The sequence below is a fragment of the Aquarana catesbeiana genome, linkage group LG03, assembly GCF_042186555.1.
Source record: "Aquarana catesbeiana isolate 2022-GZ linkage group LG03, ASM4218655v1, whole genome shotgun sequence".
In the NCBI taxonomy this organism is placed as follows: Eukaryota; Metazoa; Chordata; class Amphibia; order Anura; family Ranidae; genus Aquarana; species Aquarana catesbeiana.
This window is the reverse complement of record NC_133326.1, coordinates 537,325,133-537,347,862: the sequence shown is the minus strand read 5'-3', so window position 1 is coordinate 537,347,862 and position 22,730 is coordinate 537,325,133.

Sequence of the window (22,730 nt, the reverse complement as noted above, 5' to 3'; positions counted from 1 at the left end):
TTGTGGAATGGCTACATTCTGCTTAAAAAAAAAAAAGTGACAAGCCTGTGATTCATTCTGACTTTATTTGGAAAGTTGCCGAACTGATCTTTCTGAACCACCAAACACCAATGGCTGTGAATAGAGCTGGACGTCGTGCTGCTGGCATTGTCAACCCGGAACGCCTGACTGGTCGTCACTTCATGGACAACATCCCACCAATTGAGAAAAAGTCAGCACCTACAAGGATGTGCGTGGTTTGTTGCTCGAAGCGAGATGACATTGGAAAGAAAATTTGAAAGGAAACAATGTTCCATTGTCCTGATTGTGACGTCGGACTTTGTGCAGCCCCATGTTTCAAAATTTTTCATACTCGGGATGTTTACTGAACCAATATGCAGTGACTAGTAATATTGCACCCTTGTTTGGACAAATGTCAGTGTTTTTGATTTGATTATGTAATTGAATAAAATGTATTGAATACATTGTATTATTATTATATTTGTTATAATATAATAACTATAAATAATTTATGATTTTGTGTTTCAAACGTTATCATACCTGGGATTAGGGATGAGCTTCGTGTTCGAGTCGAACCCATGTTCGACTCGATCATTGGCTGTTCGGTCGTTCGCCGAATTCCGAACTTTATGGGCCGTTCGCGCCAAATTCGTGTGGCGCGTCACGGCCCATAATTCACTGCGGCATCGCAGTGCATTGCTGGCTGATGATTGGCCAAGCATGCACTATGACTGGCATGCTTGGCCAATCACAGCGCCGTCGGTAGAGAGAGCTGTAGTTGGCCAAAGCCAGGTTGGCTTTGGCCAATTATGGCTCAGGGGGTTTAGAACACGCCCCACACTATATAAGGCCGCCTGCACGGCGGCTCTGTGTAGTGTGTGTTCCGGCGTTGAAAGAGAGATAGATAGAGAGACAGTGTCATTTCATTTGAGTTAGATAGATTAGGCAGGACAATCAGTGAGTATATATATATATATATATATATATATATATACACATATACATATACATTTACATACACACACACACACACACACACACACACACACACACACACACTATTCAGTTTAGCTAGATCCGTTCCGGTTATCTTCTTACTGACAGGCAGGTTTGTCTTGTTACAGTATTTACAGCTACCTGAAGAAAATTGCTGGTGTTCTTTTGATCCTATTAGTACCACAGTCAGGCAGCTAGACTATTTACAGTTAGTGCAGTGTGTCCTGCTCACAGTGTTCATCTAAAGCTACAAGTTAGTGTAGTGCATCCTGCTCACAGTGTTCAGCTAAAACTACAAGTTAGTGTAGTGAGACCTCTGCATAGTGTTCATCTAAAGCTACAAGTTAGTGCAGTGCGTCCTGCTCACAGTGTTCAGCTAAAACTACATGTTAGTGTGGTGCGTCCTCCTCACAGTGTTCAGCTAAACCTACAAGCTATTTTTTTGCAAGCTCTGCACAGTGTTCATCTAAAGCTACAAGTTAGTGTAGTGCGTCCTGCTCACAGTGTTCAGCTAAAACTACAAGTTAGTGTAGTGAGACCTCTGCACAGTGTTCATCTAAAGCTACAAGTTAGTGCAGTGCGTCCTGCTCACAGTGTTCAGCTAAAACTACATGTTAGTGTGGTGCATCCTCCTCACAGTGTTCATCTAAACCTACAAGTTATTTTTTTGCGAGCTCTACACAGTGTTCATCTAAAGCTACAAGTTAGTGTAGTGCGTCCTGCTCAAAGTGTTCAGCTAAAACTACAAGTTAGTGTAGTGAGACCTCTGCACAGTGTTCAGCTAAAACTACAAGTTAGTGTAGTGCGTCCTCACAGTGTTCAGCTATAACTACAAGTTAGTGTGGTGCGTCCTCCTCACAGTGTTCAGCTAAACCTACAAGTTATTTTTTTGCGAGCTCTGCACAGTGTTCATCTAAAGCTACAAGTTAGTGCAGTGCGTCCTGCTCACAGTGTTCAGCTAAAACTACAAGTTAGTGTGGTGCGTCCTCCTCACAGTGTTCAGCTAAAACTACAAGTTAGTGTAGTGCGTCCTCCTCACAGTGTTCAGCTAAACCTACAAGTTATTTTTTTGCGAGCTCTGCCCAGTGTTCAGCTAAAGCTACCTGTAGAAGGTTGGTGGTGTTTTCCTGATCCTATCACTACCGAAGGCAGCTAAAAAAGCTACAAGTTAGTTTTTTGCGAGCTCTGCACAGTGTTCATCTAAAGCTACCTGTAGAAGGTTGGTGGTGTTCTACATACTACAGGCAGGCAGTTGATTTTGCTAGCTGCAGTATCAGTACACACACATTATATTTTATATATACACACACACATATATATATATATATATATATATATATATATATATATATATATATATATATATATATATATATCCCAGCTTAGTGCAGCTACAGGCCATTAGTATGTCTGGAAGGCCAAGAAGGAGAGGCAGACAGTCACAAGACAATAAGAGAGGGCCTGCGTCTAGTGCTGGTCGTGGAGACGGTGCATCCTCATCAGCACGTGGCCGTGGGACACGCTTGGCCTTTTTTTCGGCAGCTGGCTGTGTTGAGCCGCAACATGCCGAAGACTTGGTCGAGTGGATGACCAAGCCGTCCTCATCCTCTCTCATTCATGCTCAGGGTACTTTGTCTGGCAAAGCAGCGGCCTCTTCCCTCGGCTCAATGTCATCAGTGACTCCTTCCCTAGCCCCACCATGTCCTCCTGAGGAGTCCCTCGAACTGTTTGACCACAGTGTTGGGTACATGCTCCAGGAGGATGCCCAGCGTTTGGAAGGCTCCGATGATGATACTGAGCTCGATGAAGGCAGTAACATGAGCACGGACAGAGGGGGTGCCCAAGAAGGACAGCAATTTGGCAGTCATGCTCCCCCTGCTGCAGCATACTGCCAGGTTTGCTCCAGTGATGAGGAGGGAGGGGATGATGAGGTCACTGACTCAACGTGGGTGCCTGATAGGAGAGAGGAGGAGGAGGAGGAGGCAGCACATCACCAACGAGGCAGGATGCCCTCCAGGGGCCAGCCTAAGGGCAGCACATTGACTGCATCACACCCCAAAGCTCCACATGTGCAGGGCGCTGCAGTCTCTGTGCGTTATTCAAAAAGTTCTTTGGTGTGGGCCTTTTTTGAGACGAGTGCATCAGATCGCACCGCTGCTATTTGCGACATATGTCTCAAGCGTATCTCGCGTGCCCAAAACATCTCCCGCTTGGGTACCACATGCTTGACCAGACATATGTTGACCTGCCATGCAGTTCGTTGGCAAGCATATCTAAAAGACCCACATCAAAGAACAAAGAGGACCTCTCCTTGCTCCTCATCAGCTGAGATCTCCAACCCCACTATACCTTCAGTCCTCTCTGAGACCTGCACTGAGAGGAATGAAGGTGTAGAATTAGGTGTGTCACAGCCAAGTACTTGTGGGCAATCTGCTTTTGGTACACGTCAGATTGTACCAGGCAAATTTCCCTGCCCCAGCTGCTGCACCGCCGAAAGAAGTTTGCTCCCAGCCATCCACATGCCCAGCGGTTGAATGCTAGCTTGGCAAAATTGCTTGCACTTCAACTGCTGCCTTTTCAGTTGGTAGACTCTGCCCCCTTCCGTGAGTTTGTGGAATGTGCGGTTCCTCAGTGGCAGGTACCCAAACTCCACTTTTTCTCACAGAAGGCGATTCCGGCTCTCTACCGGCATGTGGAAGGCAATGTCCATGCCTCGCTGGACAGGGCGATCAGCGGTAAGGTGCATATTACCGCTGACTCATGGTCCAGCAGGCATGGACAGGGACGTTACCTAAGTTTCACGGCGCATTGGGTGACTCTGCTGGCAGCTGGGAAGGATGCAGGACAAGGTGCAGTAGTGTTGGAGGTTGTTCCGCCACCACGCCTCCAAAATGCCACTACTAATGATTGTGACACATCTCTCTCCTCCACCCCCTCCTCTTCTTCTTCCTCCATGGCCTCTTCCTGTGTTTTTTCCTCGGAACCAGCGGTGCTCCGTAGGGGGGCTACGCAAGTACCCAAAAGATGCCATGCGGTGCTTGAGCTGGTGTGCTTGGGGGACAGGAGCCACACTGGGGCAGAGGTTCTGTCAGCTCTGCAGGGGCAGGTTCAGAGGTGGTTGATGCCACGCCAACTTAAGGCAGGAATGGTGGTTTGCGACAATGGCACCAATCTCCTCTCTGCCCTCCGACAGGGACAAATGACCCATGTGCCCTGTTTGGCTCACGTCCTTAACTTGGTGGTGCAGCGGTTCTTGGGCAGGTACCCGGGCTTACAGGATATCCTGAGGCAGGCCAGGAAAGTCTGTGTGCATTTCCGCCGGTCTTATAATGCCAGTGCTCGGCTGGCGGACCTCCAAAAGGAGTTTAACCTGCCCAAGAACCGCCTAATCTGTGACATGCCCACCAGGTGGAACTCAACGTTGGCCATGCTGCAGCGGCTGCACACGCAGCAGAGGGCCATCAATGAGTACCTGTGCGACTATGGCACCAGGACAGGGTCAGGGGAGCTTGGTTTTTTCCCCCACGCCAGTGGGCCATGATCAGGGATGCATGCACTGTCCTGTCACCATTTGAGGAGGCCACGAGGATGGTGAGCAGTGACAGTGCATGCATCAGTGACACTGTCCCCCTTGTCCACCTGTTGGAGCACACGCTGCGTGGAATAATGGACAGGGCACTTGAGGCAGAACAGAGGCAGGAAGAGGAGGACTTCCTTAGCTCTCAAGGCCCACTTTATCCAAACAGTGTTCCTGCGTGCCCGCCGATCACACAGGAAGAGGACGAGGAGGAGGAGGAGGAGGAAGAGGAAGATTATGTCAGTATGGAGGTGGAGCCTGGCACTCAGCATCAGCAGCAGTCTTTAAGGGATCAGTCCCAAGAAACACATGGACTTGTACGTGGCTGGGAGGAGGTGGCTGCGGACCATGTCGTCCTTAGTGACCCAGAGGACTCCGGACCGAATGCTTCAGCAAACCTACGCTGCATGGCCTCCCTGATCCTGCAAAGCCTGTGTAAGGATCCTCGTATTCATGGTATCAAGGAGAAGGACCAATACTGGCTGGCAACCCTCCTTGATCCACGTTACAAGGGTAAGGTTGTGGACCTTATCTTGCCATCGCAGAGGGAGCAGAGGATGAAACATCTTCGGGAGGCCTTGCAGAAAGGTCTGTGCAACGCGTTCCCAGAGACTGGGAGGTTACAAACTCCTGTTTCTGGACAACGTGTTGCTGAGGCTTCGGTCAGTCAAAGAAGGAGCGGTGGAGAAGGTGGTCGTCTGACCGATGCGTTCAGACAATTTTTTGGTCCGCAGCCCCAAGGTATGACCGGTTCCAGCAACCATCGCCAGCGTCTGTTTTACATGGTGTAGGAATACCTAGATCTGACTTGGACACCTTTCCCACCGAAAATCCTCCGGGTTACTGGGTCTTTAAGATGGATCACTGGCCAGAGCTTGCACAGTATGCAATTGAGCTACTGGCCTGTCCTGCATCCAGCATTCTTTCGGAACGCACATTCAGTGCTGCTGGAGGCTTTGTAACCGATCACAGGGTGCGTCTGTCCACCGACTCGGTCGATCGACTGACCTTCATAAAAATGAATGAGTCTTGGATCACCACCAGCTACCAAGCACCTGATGCTGATGTAACCGAATAATTTTTTTTTAAATCTCAGATCCCTTCAAAGACTGCCTATGCTGATGCTGAGTGACTATCCCTGAGTAATTATCCTCTTCCTCCTCAATGATCACGCTGATAGCTTGTAAGAATATTTTTGGTTCTGGGCGCCACCACCAGTGCCTAAGGCCCAATTTTTCAGCCCCTGTTTAACAGGAGCGTGTAATTACAATTTTTGATGCAATACTTTGCAGCAGGGCTCGTTTCTGCGTTACAACTAGAGTATCTGTGAGGGGTTGCAGTGTTGTGGCACCAGCACCAGTGCCTAAGGCCCAATTTTTCAGCCCCTGTTTAAGAGGGGCGTGTAATTACAATTCTTGATCTAATATTTCACAGCAGGGCCCATTTCTGCGCACACCAAGAGCGAGTGAGGACTTACAGTGTTGTGGCACCAGCACCACCACCAGCACCAAAGGCCCAATTTTTCTGCCCCTGGTCAACAGGGGCATGTAATTACAATTCTTGATCTAATATTTCACAGCAGGGCCCTGTGAGGGCTTACAGTGTTGTGGCCACAACAACACCTAAGGCCCAAATTTCTGCTGAGTATATAGGGCAGGCCCCTACTTTCAAACATCTAACTTACAAACGACTCCTACCTGCAACCGGAAGGAGACAACAGGAAGTGAGATGAAATCTACCCCTGGGAAGGGAAATTCTCTCCTGTAAGAGTTAATATGGGAAAAACATTTCTCCTTTCCACTGATGCTTTCCAATCCTTGTTTCACAAAAAAACCCAAATTTTCAAAAAACATTTGTCATTGGGACAAAAAGTGAGGTGAAATCTTCTGAAGAGGAGGACAGACAGCAAAACAAATGTCACAGGGGTGATAACCCTTCCCTATGTTTTCCAAAATGCTTAAAAAAGAGTTTTTGGCTGGAGCTAAACACGTTAAAAATGTACCCGTTCAAAATTACAAACAGATTCTACTTAACAACAAACCTACAGTCCCTGTCTTGTTTGCACCGCCTGTATACTGCTGTTCAGAGTATATAGGGCCTGGTGGCCCCACACCTTGACTTATTTTAATTTGGGTGCGGGGTTCCCCTTAATATCCATACAAGACCCAAAGGGCCTGGTAATGGACTGGGGGGTACCCATGCCGTTTGTCTCACTGATTTTCATCCATATTGCCAGAACCCGACATTACATTAAACCCGCAAGCAGTTTTAAATGAGATTTTTTCCTTTAAAAATTACATTTTGAGCAGGGACTGTTCTAAACACGGGAAACACGCGCCACTTTACAGGCATACTATAGACACCCCCCAGGTACGATATTTAAAGGAATATTTCGCTTTTTGCTTTTTTTTACTTTAAGCATCATTAAAATCACTGCTCCCGAAAAAACAGGCGTTTTTAAAAGTTTTTTTTGCATTGATATATGTCCCCTGGGGCAGGACCCGGGTCCCCAAACCCTTTTTAGGACAATACCATGCAAATTAGCCTTTAAAATGAGCACTTTTGATTTAGAACGTTCGAGTCCCATAGACGTCAATGGGGTTCTAACGTTCGTGCGAATTTTCAGTCCGTTCGCAGGTTCTGGTGCGAACCGAACCGGGGGGTGTTCGGCTCATCCCTACCTGGGATGTCTACTAGAATTACAGTCCTACAACATACCTGAGGTGATTGAAGCCATATTAGTGCAATTGTGACAGAGAAAATTGAGTACTGTTCGTGATACTTTTTTTATTTGCGCTAACATATCATTTTTCACGGACAAGCTTTTGGGGAATGTCCATTCATATTTTATTCATATTATTCATTTTTGTTAAACACCCTAGTGATGAACATTATGTCAATTGGTCAGCCTTGAAGCAAATGGAACACAAGAAATGGAAAAACAAAATGTATGGACTGAAATGTGATGGTCAAATGGGAGAGATTGGGGAGCAGTGTTAATTTTGATGTGAAATTTCAGTTTAGTTTTAGTCGTATTTTAGTCAATCTGAATTTTTTTCAGTTTTGGTCATATTTTAGTCAACTAAAATCTCCAATACATTTAGTTGACTAAAATGTAATGCAGGGGTAGGCAACCCCTGCAACCCCTGCATTGAGTTCCACCAGTGGCACTCAAAGCCTCTTTTGCCCGGCACTCGACTCCCTCCCCATCAGCAGAGCAGCAAAGGGAAGTGTCAATGAGATGCTAATGCATTCCAATTTTAAAATTCCCCACGCCGCACCTTCACTGAGGGGGAGGTACTGTGCCCCCACACATTGTAAAAGATGGGAAACATTTTTTGGATCTCTAACTTTGCTTTAGCTGTGATCGTTAGATTTTGTGATGGGGAAGAGATTGGGTGAAGTTCTGCTTTGGGGGGGGGTCCCTGTATCCAGGAGGAGGAGGACTGTCATTGGCCACTGCTAAAGCCAATGCTAGCCCTATCCACCATCTGGGGGAAGAGGACTCGCTTGGTTGCCACTACCAATCTCAGAAAGAAGGGATTTCACTGTGATTGAGAAAACCACAATCGGGTGACAGTTTGTGGAATTACTGTTGAGCTTCTGGGAATTTTGTTGAAATTATTCCTGAACCTTTGGGTCACTTATTACTGAACCCCTGCACTCTGTGTCCCTTTAGGCCACAGCTAGTTCTCAGAGTACTGAAAATCACACCCAACTTTTGCTGCGGCCCTTCGCGCCACACTTTTCCTTAGCTGCAGGAGCCCAACTTATGATCTTGCACACAGGCCCACTGCTTTCAGAAAATGCCCCTGACCTGAGCTCATCATTGCGCATCTGTGACAGACCTAGCCGGGAGAGAGACTTTTGGAGGGGACTGTATGCTAGCCTCTTGCCGATCGATCGGGGGCCCTTGCATTTGGGGGAACGGTGCTCTTTGTGAGCTGTATGCCTGGGGACCCTTGAGGTGGTATTACTGTGGATTCGGGTCCTGGTCCCCCAGGACACACAGACTCTGGGGACCCTGGATTTGCCATGTTGGAATAGTAGCTGATTCATAATGCTGGGACAGATACTGTTAGGAGATGCTGATGTAAATTCCAACACCTGTCTGTCTATTGTCTGCTAAAATGTGTATTGTAAATAAGTCTACTATGGGATCTAAGAGTCATTAGATCCCCATTGTTATTTGTGTTAATTAACTCTGCTATTGTGTGTAGAAGAGTCTATGTTGATTGTGATAATGTTGATTGGATTTTCTGAACTACAAGACGGCCAGTCTGGCCTAACGGTCATGTCTGAGTCATCTAGGCTGTCTAAAGGGATTAGTTAATTAGCTCATGTTAATTAGGTTAATTAGGTTACAGCTGTATTGTTAGAGTAATATGAGCAGGTGGTCTGCACCTCCACTTTGAGTGTATAAAAGCCTGTATTTTGCAATAAAGTGAGATTCCTGTTTGAACTTACATACAGCCTGTCTGGTGTTTGTTCTGAGCTATCACAACTGGACTAGAATGGCACAGAGCTGTAGTTCTAGTCCCGGAGCATCGGATGACCGAACCATCAGACGTCATCAGACCATCTGATTCTATAGCAGCAGAGGAGTGTCGGGAGAGTGGAACTGAGCGAGCAAGGGGCTCGTTACATTGGTTGGCAGCCGTGGGATTTGCTCTCCAGTACTGGGGCACTCTAAACCAGCCTGCAGGAGAGCCACGCTGAAAGACTTACTTGAGAGCCGTGGAGGGAATGGTGGGATCGTGCTTCCTTGCCGTGAACACATCCAAACCATCACCTGGATCCAAGGTAGCAGGATAGCAGAAGAGGAGAGATACCAGCCACCATGGATGAGGAATTCAGAAGGAGGTTGGGAGAGAAGGAGATACAGCACAGAGGACCAGTATCAGAGCAGGTCCTGCTAGGATGGTTTGATTCTATCCACTGTAAACTCTGGAAGGAAGCGCTAGCCCATGAGCAGCAACACCAGGGAAAAGTTCTCCCCTCCATCCATGTGAGGTACTGGTCGCAGTATGAAGTGCGAATGCTGTTTTTGGGGGAACAGCCGAACCAGGAGTGGACAGCCAAGTTAAGCAGGCTGATCCGGACAGAAATGCGGTTGGACGAGAGCTACAGAGCCCTCCAGTGGTATGTAGCCCAAGTGTGCCCATGGACAGCGGATGACAGCCCCACGGAAGGCTTTGACTACGATGGCCTGGGATTGTTATACTGGAGGCTGTCCAGGGACCCTGACTTTGGAAGTGATCTGGAGTGGCGTTTGGAGGAAATAATGGAGCACAGAGAGCGGAGACTGAATGTCTCAGAAGTGCACTGGGCACTGGAAGATTTGGAGTTTCTGGCCGTTCAGAAATGGGAGTTGGAGATCGCCTACAAACAGCTGTTAGACTCTGCTCAGCAGCAGGGTGGTGCTCCCTTTGCCTGGGACTATCATGAAATACCAGTTGACAACTCTGAAATCCTGGCTGAAGAGTTGACAATGTGGCAGAGTAACGGTGTACTTTGCCAACCTGCCCCCGCAGCTCTGGAGGCGGAGGTCTTATGGCGGATGCAGCAAGTGCTGACTGACCTTGAACCTGTTTCTGCATTGGATGATCTTGGATGGAGGAATGTGCGTGTCCAGCAGAATGCCAGAGAATCGGCAGTGGAAAATCTGAAGATTGCCGTCCCCAAACTTGAAGTGCTGTCAACAGGGCAGAGCTCTGCTAACCTCTGCCCAGCACTGATAGCATCTTCTGGGTTCCATGGAGAGGAGATGGTGAACCTTTATCCCCAGACACCAGTTGCAGAGACAGGGGATTTGATAGACTTTTCTGCTGAGGAAGAACAACCTGGTGAGCCTCCAGCAGAAGAGGAGCTGTTATTAGGGCCAAACTTCACTATGCTCTGCCCAGCACCAACAGAAGTAACTGTGAAGTTACAAGGAACTTCCCCAGCTGAAGCGCTGGCAACCGGACAGAGGGTCCAAGGTCTCTGCCCTACACTTGCGGCAGTTCCAGAGGCTCAGGGTGAGAAGGAGGTGGTTACTTCCCAGCAGCAGATCAGGATACAGGGGGAGAAGGGAGAGGAGGTGTTCATCGTCCCTCCCCAACAGTTAGCCGGAGCAGATGGTGTGGGGTTTCCAGCAGAAGGGCTGGCAACAGGGCCGAGTACTGCTGGACTTTGCCCTCAACTAACAGAGCATGGATGTCCTGTGAAGGTGGATGGGACTTCAGTCTCCACCTGTATACCCCAGGGATGCTGGGCAGTCGGCCCAGATCCCCAACAGCATGACGGAGTGAGCACAGACACCCTGTCTTCTCTCCAGCGGCAGAAAGGACTCCAGGGAGAAGGGCCAGTCCAGGCCTCTCCCCAGCGGCAGATATGTTCTCTGAGAGAGGCAGAGGTTGGCTGGGTGAGTAATGCTTTGTTTGGAACAATTTGTTTGGGGTACTGTGTGGGTACAGGCATTAGAGGACTGGAACTACTGACTAACTTCGGAGTCAACCCGTCTAGGGTCTCCTCCTGTGTTAGTCTCCTGCCAAAAGGGGAGAAATGTGACAGACCTAGCCGGGAGAGAGACTTTTGGAGGGGACTGTATGCTAGCCTCTTGCCGATCGATCGGGGGCCCTTGCATTTGGGGGAACGGTGCTCTTTGTGAGCTGTATGCCTGGGGACCCTTGAGGTGGTATTACTGTGGATTCGGGTCCTGGTCCCCCAGGACACACAGACTCTGGGGACCCTGGATTTGCCATATTGGAATAGTGGCTGATTCATAACGCTGGGACAGATACTGTTAGGAGATGCTGATGTAAATTCCAACACCTGTCTGGCTATTGTCTGCTAAAATGTGTATTGTAAATAAGTCTACTATGGGATCTAAGAGTCATTAGATCCCCATTGTTATATGTGTTAATTAACTCTGCTACTGTGTGAAGAAGAGTCTATGTTGATTGTGATAATGTTGATTGGATTTTCTGAACTACAAGACGGCCAGTCTGGCCTAACGGTCATGTCTGAGTCATCTAGGCTGTCTAAAGAGATTAGTTAATTAGCTCATGTTAATTAGGTTAATTAGGTTACAGCTGTATTGTTAGAGTAATATGAGCAGGAGGTCTGCACCTCCACTTTGAGTGTATAAAAGCCTGTATTTTGCAATAAAGTGAGACTCCTGTTTGAACTTACATACAGCCTGCCTGGTGTTTGTTCTGAGCTATCACAACTGGACTAGAATGGCACAGAGCTGTAGTTCTAGTCCCGGAGCATCGGATGACCGAACCAACAGACGTTGCAATCTGATTCTATAGCAGCAGAGGAGTGTCGGGAGAGTGGAACTGAGCGAGCAAGGGGCTCGTTACAGCATCTATTCCAGATGCTTGTTTGTGATATCACATTCAAGCACGTGGGCTGGATGCGAGAGGTGGATCAGCAGGATGAGTGTGCCAGGACAGGTAGATGTGTCTCATCTCTGCTTCCTTTCACTACTCTGCATATCACACATATCATAGGTGAGAAGAGGGTACAGCAGTGGAGCAGATGAGCAGGAGGGGTTCAGAGGTGGGACAGAAGAGCAGGAGGGTACAGTGGTGGGGCAAAAGTGCAGGGAGGTACAGTGGTGGAACAGATGAGAAGGGGATTCAGCAGTGAGACAGAAGAGCAGAGGGGTAAAGTGATAGGGGCAGATTAGAAGGGGGTTTAGTGGTGGGACAGAAAAGCAGGGGGGTAGAACAGTGGGGCAGATGTGAAAGGAGGTGTATTGGTGGGACAGATGAGCAGGAGGTACATTGGTGGGGCAGATGAGAAAGCAGGTTACAGTGGTGGGGAACATGAGAAAGCTGGTTACAGTGGTGGGGCAGATGAGCAGATGGGTTCAGTGTTAGGACAGATGAGAAGGTGATTCAGTATTGAGGCAGAAGAGCATGGGGATACAGCGGTGGAGCAGATGTGCAGGGGGGTGCAGTGGTGGGGCAGATGAGAAAAGGGGTACATTGATTGGGTAAATGAGCAGGAAGGTTACATTGGTGGGGCAGATGTGTAGGAGGTACCGTGGTTGGAGGGATAAGAAGGGAGTTCAGCGGTGGGACAGAAAAGCAGGGGAGTATAGTGATTGGGCAGATGAGCAGGGGGTTACAGTGGTGGGAAAGATGAGCAGGGGGGTCACTGTTGGGGCAGATGAGAAGGGGGTACAACGGTGGGACAGAAGAGCAAGGGGTTTCAGCAGTGGGGCAGATGTACAGGGGGTACAGTGACGGGGAAGAGGAGAAAGGAGGTACATTGGTGGGACAGATGAGTAGGGGGGTACAGAAGTGGGGCAGATGTGCAGAGGAGAAAGGAGGTACATTGGTGGAACACATAAGCAGGGGGTTACAGTGGTGGGGCAGAAGAGCAGGGGGAACAGAGGTGGGACAAATGTGCAGGAGGTACAGTGGTGGGGAAGATGAGAAATGGGGTTGCAGTGGTGGGGCAGATGAGCAGATGGGTTCAGTGTTAGGACAGAAGAGAATATGGTTCAGCTGTGAGACATAGCATGGGGATACGGCAGTGGAACAGATGTGCATGGAGGTACAGTGGTGGAGCAGATGAGAAAGGGGGAACATTGGTGGGGAAGATAAGACGGGGGGTTACAGTGGTGGGGCAGAAGAGCAGGGGGAACAGAGGTGGGACAAATGTGCAGGAGGTACAGTGGTGGGGCAGATGAGAAAGGGGGTTACAGTGGTGGGGCAGATGTGCAAGGGTTACAGTGGTGGGGCAGATGGGGTACATTGGTGGGGCAGATGACCAGGGGGTTACAGTGGTGGCACGGATGAGAAAGGGGATACATGAGGGGGAGATGGGCGGAGCCTAGCGGAGCAGACATGCATTGTTAGAGCTCCACACCGCTGAGGAGAGAAGAGAAGGACAAAGCGGAGCCTGCAGGCTCAAAAGGTTCCATTTGAACCTTTTTGCCCCTGGGAACAAACTGTGAAAGTTTGGGCAGGAAATATGGTACTGGAAGGAAACCGTGGCAGAAATAAAAATCACCTCACAAAGAGCTCACAGGCACTCACTGCAGCTGAAGCAGCTCCAGTCACCTCACAAGATACAGCATCAGGGCGCTCTCACAGACAGAAAATGTCACAGCAAGACTCTCCATTTGAGTCAGATACAGAACAAATCCTCTCACAAACTTCTCCACAAGCCTCCTCAACATCCCCAGTAATATTATTACAATTTGAAAAGATGCTTCCTAATGCCGCGTACACACGGTCGGACTTTCCGGCATACTTGGTCCGGCGGACCAGAGTGTGCCGGACAATCCGCCTGTGTGTAGGCGCCGGCAGACTTTTCCGGCGGACTTTTTCCCAAAAGCCCGCCGGACCTAGATTTGAAGAAAGTTTTAAATCTTTCCGCCGGACTCAGTTTCGGGCAGAAAGTCCGCTCGTGTGTGTGCTGGTCCGACGGAAAGCCCGCTCGTGTGTATGCTGGTCCGACGGACCAGATACGACACGAGGGCAGGGTATTGCATCTCGCGCTCGCTGCAATAGGAAAAACACATTTTCCTATTGCGGCGAGCGCGGGGCATACCAGGCCCTTAGGTCTGGTATGGATTATAAAGGGAACCCCCTACGCCGAAAAAACGGCGCTCGCTCGTCCCCACCCCCTTTCCTGAACGGCCAGGCTGCGTGCTCGGATCGGGGTCTGGTATGGATTTTAGGGGGGACCCCACGCCATTTTTTCGGCGTAGGGGGTTCCCTTTATAATCCATACCAGACCTAAGGGCCTGGTATGCCCCGCGACGGGGCTCGCAAGGTGTCAATCTCGCCGATAAAAGCGGCAAGATTGACATCCTTTTCTAGTCCCGTCGCACCTGAGTCACGTTCAAAATGAACGGACTTGTCCGTGTGTGGGCAAGTCCGTTCATTCTGAAAGTCCGCCGGAACTCCGGCGAAAGTCCGTCGGAAAGACGGGCGGACTTAGCCCGCCGGAAAGTCCGGTCGTGTGTGGGCAAGTCCGTCCGTTTTAAAGTCCGGCGCACCTGGCGGACAAAGTCCGTCGGAAAGTGTGCTGGACCAAGTAGGATAGAAAGTCCGACCGTGTGTACGCGGCATAAGGCTTTAAAACAAACCTCAGACCAAATAACAAAAAGCCTAACCAAAAAAATAAGAGAGCTGGGAAACCGCACCGCAGCCTTAGAAATAAAAATGGATGAAATTGAAATTACAACCCAAGAAAATATAACAGAATTGGAACAATTAAAAGAAGAGAATTTAATACTTCAAACTAAGCTCGAAGATTACGAAAATAGAGCCAGACGTTCAAACTTGCGCATAAGGGGAATACCTGAAACTGTGACAGACCTGCAATCTACTATTACTGCTCTATTACAAGAACTAAAGCCAGATATCCCTATTGAACGTTTAGAACTGGACAGAGTACACAGAGCCCTCACAGCCAAAAAGAAAGATGGACCCCACGTGATATAATCACAAAATTTCATTATTACAGAACGAAAGAACAAATACTAATTGCTGCAAGAGAAAAAAAAGGAACTTAATTTTCAAGGACACAATTATCAAATTTTTGCTGACCTACCCCAACTTACTATTACTAAAAGACGATCCATGAAACCCCAACTAATGGAACTGCAACGCCACAACATTATGTATCAATGGGGCTTCCCCTTTTCAGTCAGATTTAACTACCAAGGTACAATTTACAGAAGCAGATCAGCAGATGAACTACAACAAACCCTTTTAAAATTAAATCTGACAGAACCCACAAGCAGGAACACCCCCACACGCAGAAGAATGGCATCATCTTCACCTTCAGGCAGCACCCAGAAAATTTCAGAACAAAATGGGAATCATCATTCTCACAAAAGAGGCCGTTATGCCACATCATCCATGGACCAAGAAGGTTCAATGGACTGACATCCTAATTCCTGATATCTCTTCATTTATTATACTAAGAGATGGTTCTCTATAAAAAACCTGTATTTATAACTGAATGTAACTGCATTCTGATAGTCACACACTGTGTGGGATCATGTTACATTCCAGTTATATTTCTTATTACTTCTGATTCATATAGCCTTAGAATATATAAGTGAAATAAGGAAATTCTTGTTCAGTTATATATTATCAGGTAATAACAATAGATTTATTACTTTTTAAGACAAATATGTTCAATAATCCAGAAGTAATGGAAGCTTTTTCTTTCTTTTCTTAAAACAAATATATTATTACCTAACTAGTTCCTAGAATTATGTTTTTGTTTATTCTAATCTGAAGCAATACAACCTCAATTTTATGAGTTAACATATCTAAACAGTTACATATGAATAAAATATGTAATTGTTTACTCTAAAAGGGTTAAAATCCCAAAATAATTCAAACTATCTTCATCAATACCAAAGTTATTAACAGTACCTTTCTAACTGAATTATTTAGCCTAGGGCAAGACTAACCATATACAACCACCCTGGAATAAATAATTTCAACAAAAACTATATTCTGCACTCCAATTAATGAAACATCATTTTGATGTCTTTTGACATAGCACTTCTCTCCTGTAAGCGGAAGATCCGTGTACCCCCATTAGCCCTCCTCATTCTCCCAACCATATTATGTGGGAGTGTGACGAAGGCACTTATTCCCCTGAGAGAGATATTTACTCTCTTTCACGGGTAAATTGTGATTACTTGCAAAAAATAATTTATACAATGTATCATCTAATCTCATATGTTTTTTGTTTACTCTTTACTCCAGAATTCACTGGTTTCTTTTCTATCTTTTCATCTCTTCAGTCCACACAGGTTGATCTGCGCAGTCAGCTCTGCATAACAAAAAGTAAGTCAAAACTATTTGATCTGTTGCCATGGCACCACTGAATATACTTTCCCTGAATGTTCAGGGAATAAATGTCCCTCAAAAAAGGACCAAAGCCTTCCGTACTTTCCATAACAAGAAGGCTCACATAGTATGCCTCCAAGAAACACACTTCACCAAAGATTCTACTCCAAAATATTTTTCTCCTTTTTATCAACAAATTTACACGGCTTCTGCCTGTACCAAGCAAAGGGGAACTCTAATTGCATTTCACCGATCCACACCATTCACCTTATCATCAGAAATTAAAGACCCAGAAGGTAGATACCTGATACTCATGGGCTATATAATGGATACAGCAATCACGGTGATTTCCTACTACGCTCCTAACAATCAACCTACACCATTCCTCTCACATATATTACAAGTGATTAATACACACAAAATAGGAACAGTGATAATGTGTGGGGATTCGAACCAGGTCCTCCTCCCATTTCTAGATAAATCACCTTTTACACCATCCAAAATAACCTCTAGATTACCTTTTTCTCAACTTCTTTCCAAATACAATCTGGTAGATTCGTGGAGAGAAAGTAACCCAATGAAAAAGAAATTCACTTATTTCTCGCACCCTCATCAAACCTTCACCAGAATAGATCATATTTTTCTAACAATAGGAATGATACCAGAAATTATTGCATCAGATATAATTCCGATTCCGTGGTCTGACCATAATGCAGTATACACTACTATAGCCTCAGCCATACCAAAAGCGCATGACCCAACGTGGTACTTACTGGACATAATGCTCAAACACCCACTACATCAGATGGCCATTGAACAAGCTTTAAAGGAATACATATCAATTAATACAACAGACATCTCCCCAATAACACTGTGGGAAGCTCATAAGCCTGTCTTGCGTGGTACAATACAAAGACAAATGGCACTATTTAAACGGAAACGCAAAAATCTAGCAAAAAAACTAGAACTCAATTTTAATGCAGCCTACATATCATTCCAAGATAATCCATCTCAGAGTACAAAATCTCATCTGCAAAAATCTAGATTGGAATACGATCTATTTCTCACTGAGTCAGTTGATAAATCCCTCAAACGTTCCAAACACAATTTCTACATGAATACAAACAAACCAGGTACATATTTGGCTCGGGCATTAAATTCAACTAACAAATCTTTCAAACCAATACGTTTGAAATTATCAAAAAATGTTTATACTTGTAATCCAGTTAAAATAGTCCATAAATTTCACTCACATCTCGCAACTTTATACAAGACAAACAATGAATTTAATCCTACAGAGGCTGAATCCTTCTTCTCAAAAATAACCTTACCTGAGTTATCTCAGAATCAAAAAAGCAGTTTGGATGAGCCTATAACTATAGATGAAGTTGCTAACGCCATAAAAGACCTAAAACTTAACAAAAGACCAGGCCCAGACGGCTACTCGGCTTTATACTATAAAACATTCTCAGAAATACTCTCTCCCATTCTCACTGAAACTTTTAACAAACTTCTAGATGGACATTCTTTTCGGCAAGAAACACTAATGGCAATTGTTTGTATGATCCCAAAACCCCTTTCTGATGATACTTCCTGTGTGAATTATCGGCCTATCTCTCTGTTAAACCTTGATATTAAATTATTAGCAAAAATAATAGCAAAACGTCTCAATAGCATTATAGGAAAATTAATACATAGAGATCAAGTAGGCTTCATGCCAAATAGACAGGCAGGCGATAATATACGCAGGGCAGTGTTATTGGCACATATTACTAAAAAACGGAAAATCCCTTTATGTTTTCTATCTCTCGATATTAAGAGGGCATTTGACACAGTATCCTGGCAATATATGCAATATTCATTACAAAAATGGGGTTTTGGACCCCACTTTTTAACATGGATCAAAGCATTATATAATAAACCCAAAGCCTATATAAAATATGCTGGATACAAATCTGATGCCTTTAATATCGAAAGAGGTACCCGACAGGGTTGCCCATTATCTCCCTTATTATTTGCCCTTATACTCGAACCCATGGCCCAATACATCAGAACAAACCAAACTATAACTGGCATTGAAGTAGGAGGTATTACACACAAATTATGTATATTTGCAGACGATATATTACTTTTTCTATCATCACCACAGGTCTCTGGTCCTAACTTAATACCAGCTCTTGATGGATTTGCAGCCCTATCCCGCCTTATGATTAATCCTAAGAAATGCCTAGTGCTTAATATTTCACTCACAAACATGGAATTGATCCCGGCTAGGGCTGCACTCCCATTCACATGGGCAGAAAAATCAATCCCATATCTTGGAATTCATTTAACAGCATCTCATTCTGACTTATTCTCAACCAATTATCCTCCTGTATTAAGACAGATCACAAATCTAATAAAACAATGGTCGCAACTTCCTTTATCCTGGATAGGGAAGATTAATGCAATCAAAATGACTATTCTACCCAAATTGCTTTATCTATTCAGAGTCCTCCCTATTCCAATTCCTTCCTATTTTTTGAGAATAGTACAAAAAAGAGCAACTTCGTTTATATGGGGCTCTTCTAAACCACGTATACCTATACACACACTACATCTTCCCAAAAATAAAGGAGGCCTGGGATACCCTAATTTTACTAACTACTACAGAGCAGCACATTTGGCCAGTCTGTCCAAATACCATGCAAAACAGGAAATCCCATTATGGGTATTTATAGAGGCTTCAGAAAATGACCCTCTATTAATATCAAACTTATTATGGCTTGATCCTAAAGACCGCTTTAAAATTCATAATCCCATAACTAAACACTTCTTATCTCTCTGGGATAAACTAAAAACCAAATATCAGTTACAATCTCCACACAATCCTCTCCTTTCTTTTATCAGAAATCCGGCCTTTTATCCGGCATGGATCTACCCAAATTCTTTTAACCCCTTCCCGCCGACCGTACGCACATATGCGTACTCGGCTTTCCGGGGTTATACCGGGAAGATGCCCGCAGCTGCAGGCATCATCCCGGTACCGTTGTTTTCAGCGGGCGATCGGCTACCCGAGTATAACAACCGATGCGCTAAAAGCCGCTCGGCTGTTATACCGGAGGAGCGGGAGGGGACATCCCCCCTCCCGCCGCCTCCCGCCACTGTTACCGGGCCTCCCGTGCGATCGGGAGGCCCGGTGTCCAATCGGGAATCTTCGGCGGCTGGGGGCGGGCTGGAACGAAGCTGTGAGCGGCTTCGTTCCAGCCTTCTAATTGTAAACGCGGAAGCGACGTCATGACGTCACTTCCCGTTTACTCGGCTGCCAATGGCGCCGAATTTAAAAAAGTACACAGTATTCAGAATCGTCGTTTTCGGCGATCTGAATACTTTGAAGTGTAAAGGAGGGATGGGGGGTCTTTTAGACCCCCCATCCCTCCATAAAGAGTACCTGTCACCACCTATTACTGTCACAAGGGATGTTTACATTGTTTGTGACAGCAATAAAAGTAAACAAAAAAAAAAAAAATTTTAAACACAATTTATAAAAGTACAAAAATAAATTAAATAAATAAAAAAAAAATTTTAAAGTGCCCCTGTCCCCATGAGCTCGCGCAGCGAAGAAAACGCATGCGGAAGTCGCGCCCGCATATGTAAACGGTGTTCAAACCACACATGTGAGGTATCACCGCGATCGTCAGAGCGAGAGCAATAATTCTAGCCCTAGACCTCCTCTGTAGCTCAAACCTGGTAACCGTAAAAAATTTTTAAAGCGTCGCCTATGGAAATTCATAGGTACCGTAGTTCGTCGCCATTCCACGAGTGCGTGCAATTATAAAGGGTGACATGTTTGGTATCTATTTACTCGGCGTAACATCATCTTTCACATTATACAAAAAAATTGGGGTAACTTTACTGTTTGGATTTTTTAAAATTCATGAAAGTGTCACTTTTCCAAAAATTTGCGTTTAAAACACTGCTGCACAAATACCGTGTGATATAAAATATTGCAACAATTGCCATTTTATTCTCTAGATTCTCTTCTAAAAAATATATATAATGTTTGGGGGTTCTAAGTAATTTTCTAGCAAAAAATACGGATTTTAACTTGTAAACACCAAATTTCAAAAATAGGCTTAGTCATGAAAGGGTTTAAAGCTTGGACAACATCAGGCATTCAGACACTAAATGACTTCATAGCATCTAAATCATTCCTTTCATTCCCATCACTTAGAGAAAAATATGATCTACCAAACTCTGAGATATTTAGATATCTCCAAATCAAAAATTTCTATACACCATTCCTAAAGGGGGATACACCATTATCCCAATTATCCATTTTTGAATCAATCTGTACAAAAGATCCATTTGCTAAAGGTACAATTTCATCACTTTATAATCAATTATATGGAGTAGCAAATCTTAATAGACCCTCTTACGTTCAGAGGTGGGAGGAGGACCCGGGACGAACTTTAGAAGACACGGACTGGTCTAACATATGGCTCACATCTAAATCATCTTCACCCAACATCTTAGCACTGGAGACAAATTATAAAGTCCTAACTCGCTGGTACCTTGTACCCGCTAGAGTGGCAAAATATTTACCTAATACCTCAGCTCTTTGTTTTCGAGGATGCCCAGAAATAGGCACACATTTACACATATGGTGGACGTGCCCAGTAATCCAAACCTTCTGGAAGGAAGTCTTCGTGATTGCATCTAAAATATTTAAAAAAATAATACAACCAGATCCATATATAACTTTACTTAATCTAAAACCGGAATGGTTAACACTCTCTCAATTCAAACTTATGATCCAACTAATAACGGCTGCAAAACAAACAGTGGCCAAGGCATGGATATCTCCTACATTGGTACTAGCAGAAACAATTCACAGAATGAATAATACAATGTCCCATGCTAAGATGGTAGCCATCGATCAAAATCAAATTCCAAAATTTGAAAAACTTTGGCATCCTTGGATAAAACAACAGTTCCTGTCAAACTTCAATGACTCTGTCCTGTTGCCATGGTAACAGATTAAATGACTTACAGAGACACCCATTCTAAGGCTTCAAAGAGAACTAAAAAGAATAATAAACTGACGAGCGGGACAACCTTGTGGACCATACCTCTACCTTTCTACCCTTTTTCTTCTTTCTCTTTCCTTTTCTCCACTTTACGATTAAAGCTCATTATCAGAATTTATTTGACCTATATACACTCTACCTGTAAACAATATGTATAGTAGGTATAAATCATTTAAATACCTACAAAAGTAACTAAGGAAATGATATATATCTTTAATTTAGGTTTACGTGAACCCAATGTTTAATATTTGAAATTTCATGATATTTACCTATATAAACCCTACTGTAAAACAATGAGCTTACTTTATAGATCCTTGTAAACTTACTTTATGTATCTTTATAATATTGTATACTCAATAAACTTCTTTTGACAAGGAGAAAGGGGATACATTGGCGGGACAGATGAGCAGGGGGTTACAGTGGTGGAACAGAAGAGCAGGGGGTACAGAGGTGGGGCAGATGTGCAGGGTAGCACATTAATGGGGCAGATGTGCAGGGGGTTACAGTGGTGGGACAGATGAGCAGGTGAATTGGGGCTGATCTGAGGTGTGAAGGCGCAGGAATTGGGGCTGATCAGAGGTGTAAAAGCGCAAGAATTGGGGCTGATCAGGAGGTGTGAAGGCGCAGGAATTGGGGCTGATCTGAGGCGTGAGAGTGCAGGATGTTAATTTCTCACTACTACTCAAGTAGTTTACAGCATTTACTTTATAAAAAATCCTTTTCATGACTGAGAGTGTGAAGTTAACATTTTTTGGTTATAAAATCGGCACGCTCAATTTCTTTGAAAACATTTTCGGCTCTCATTCTGGGCGGGCGTCATATGACGTCCGTCCATTTAAACAGAGATTGTGTGCGCGCAGCCCTGTACTGTCGGTGGCGGCATGTTACCGAGACACCGCTCGTCACCAATGGGGTGAACAGCCATTGGGCATGGCTGTTTGCCACGTGATCAGCCGTGATGAAGTCACGGCCGATCACAGATGGTACCCCCCCACTTTACACGCCGCATGCACGCGAGAGCGCTGCACATGCACGTCGGTGGAAGCGTGTTCCCGGGAACACTGCTCGTCACCAACGCTGGTAAACAGCCATTGGCCGGCTTGCTGTTTACCGCGTGATCGGCTGTGATCCATTCACAGCCGATCACTAAATGTGAGTTACAAATCTGTGTTCTGTAGTGTCTGCACCAACACCACACTTGTCCCATCGCCCCCCATTGTCATTGTCACCCAACAGTCACCACAGTTACCCCATAAAGTGCACCTG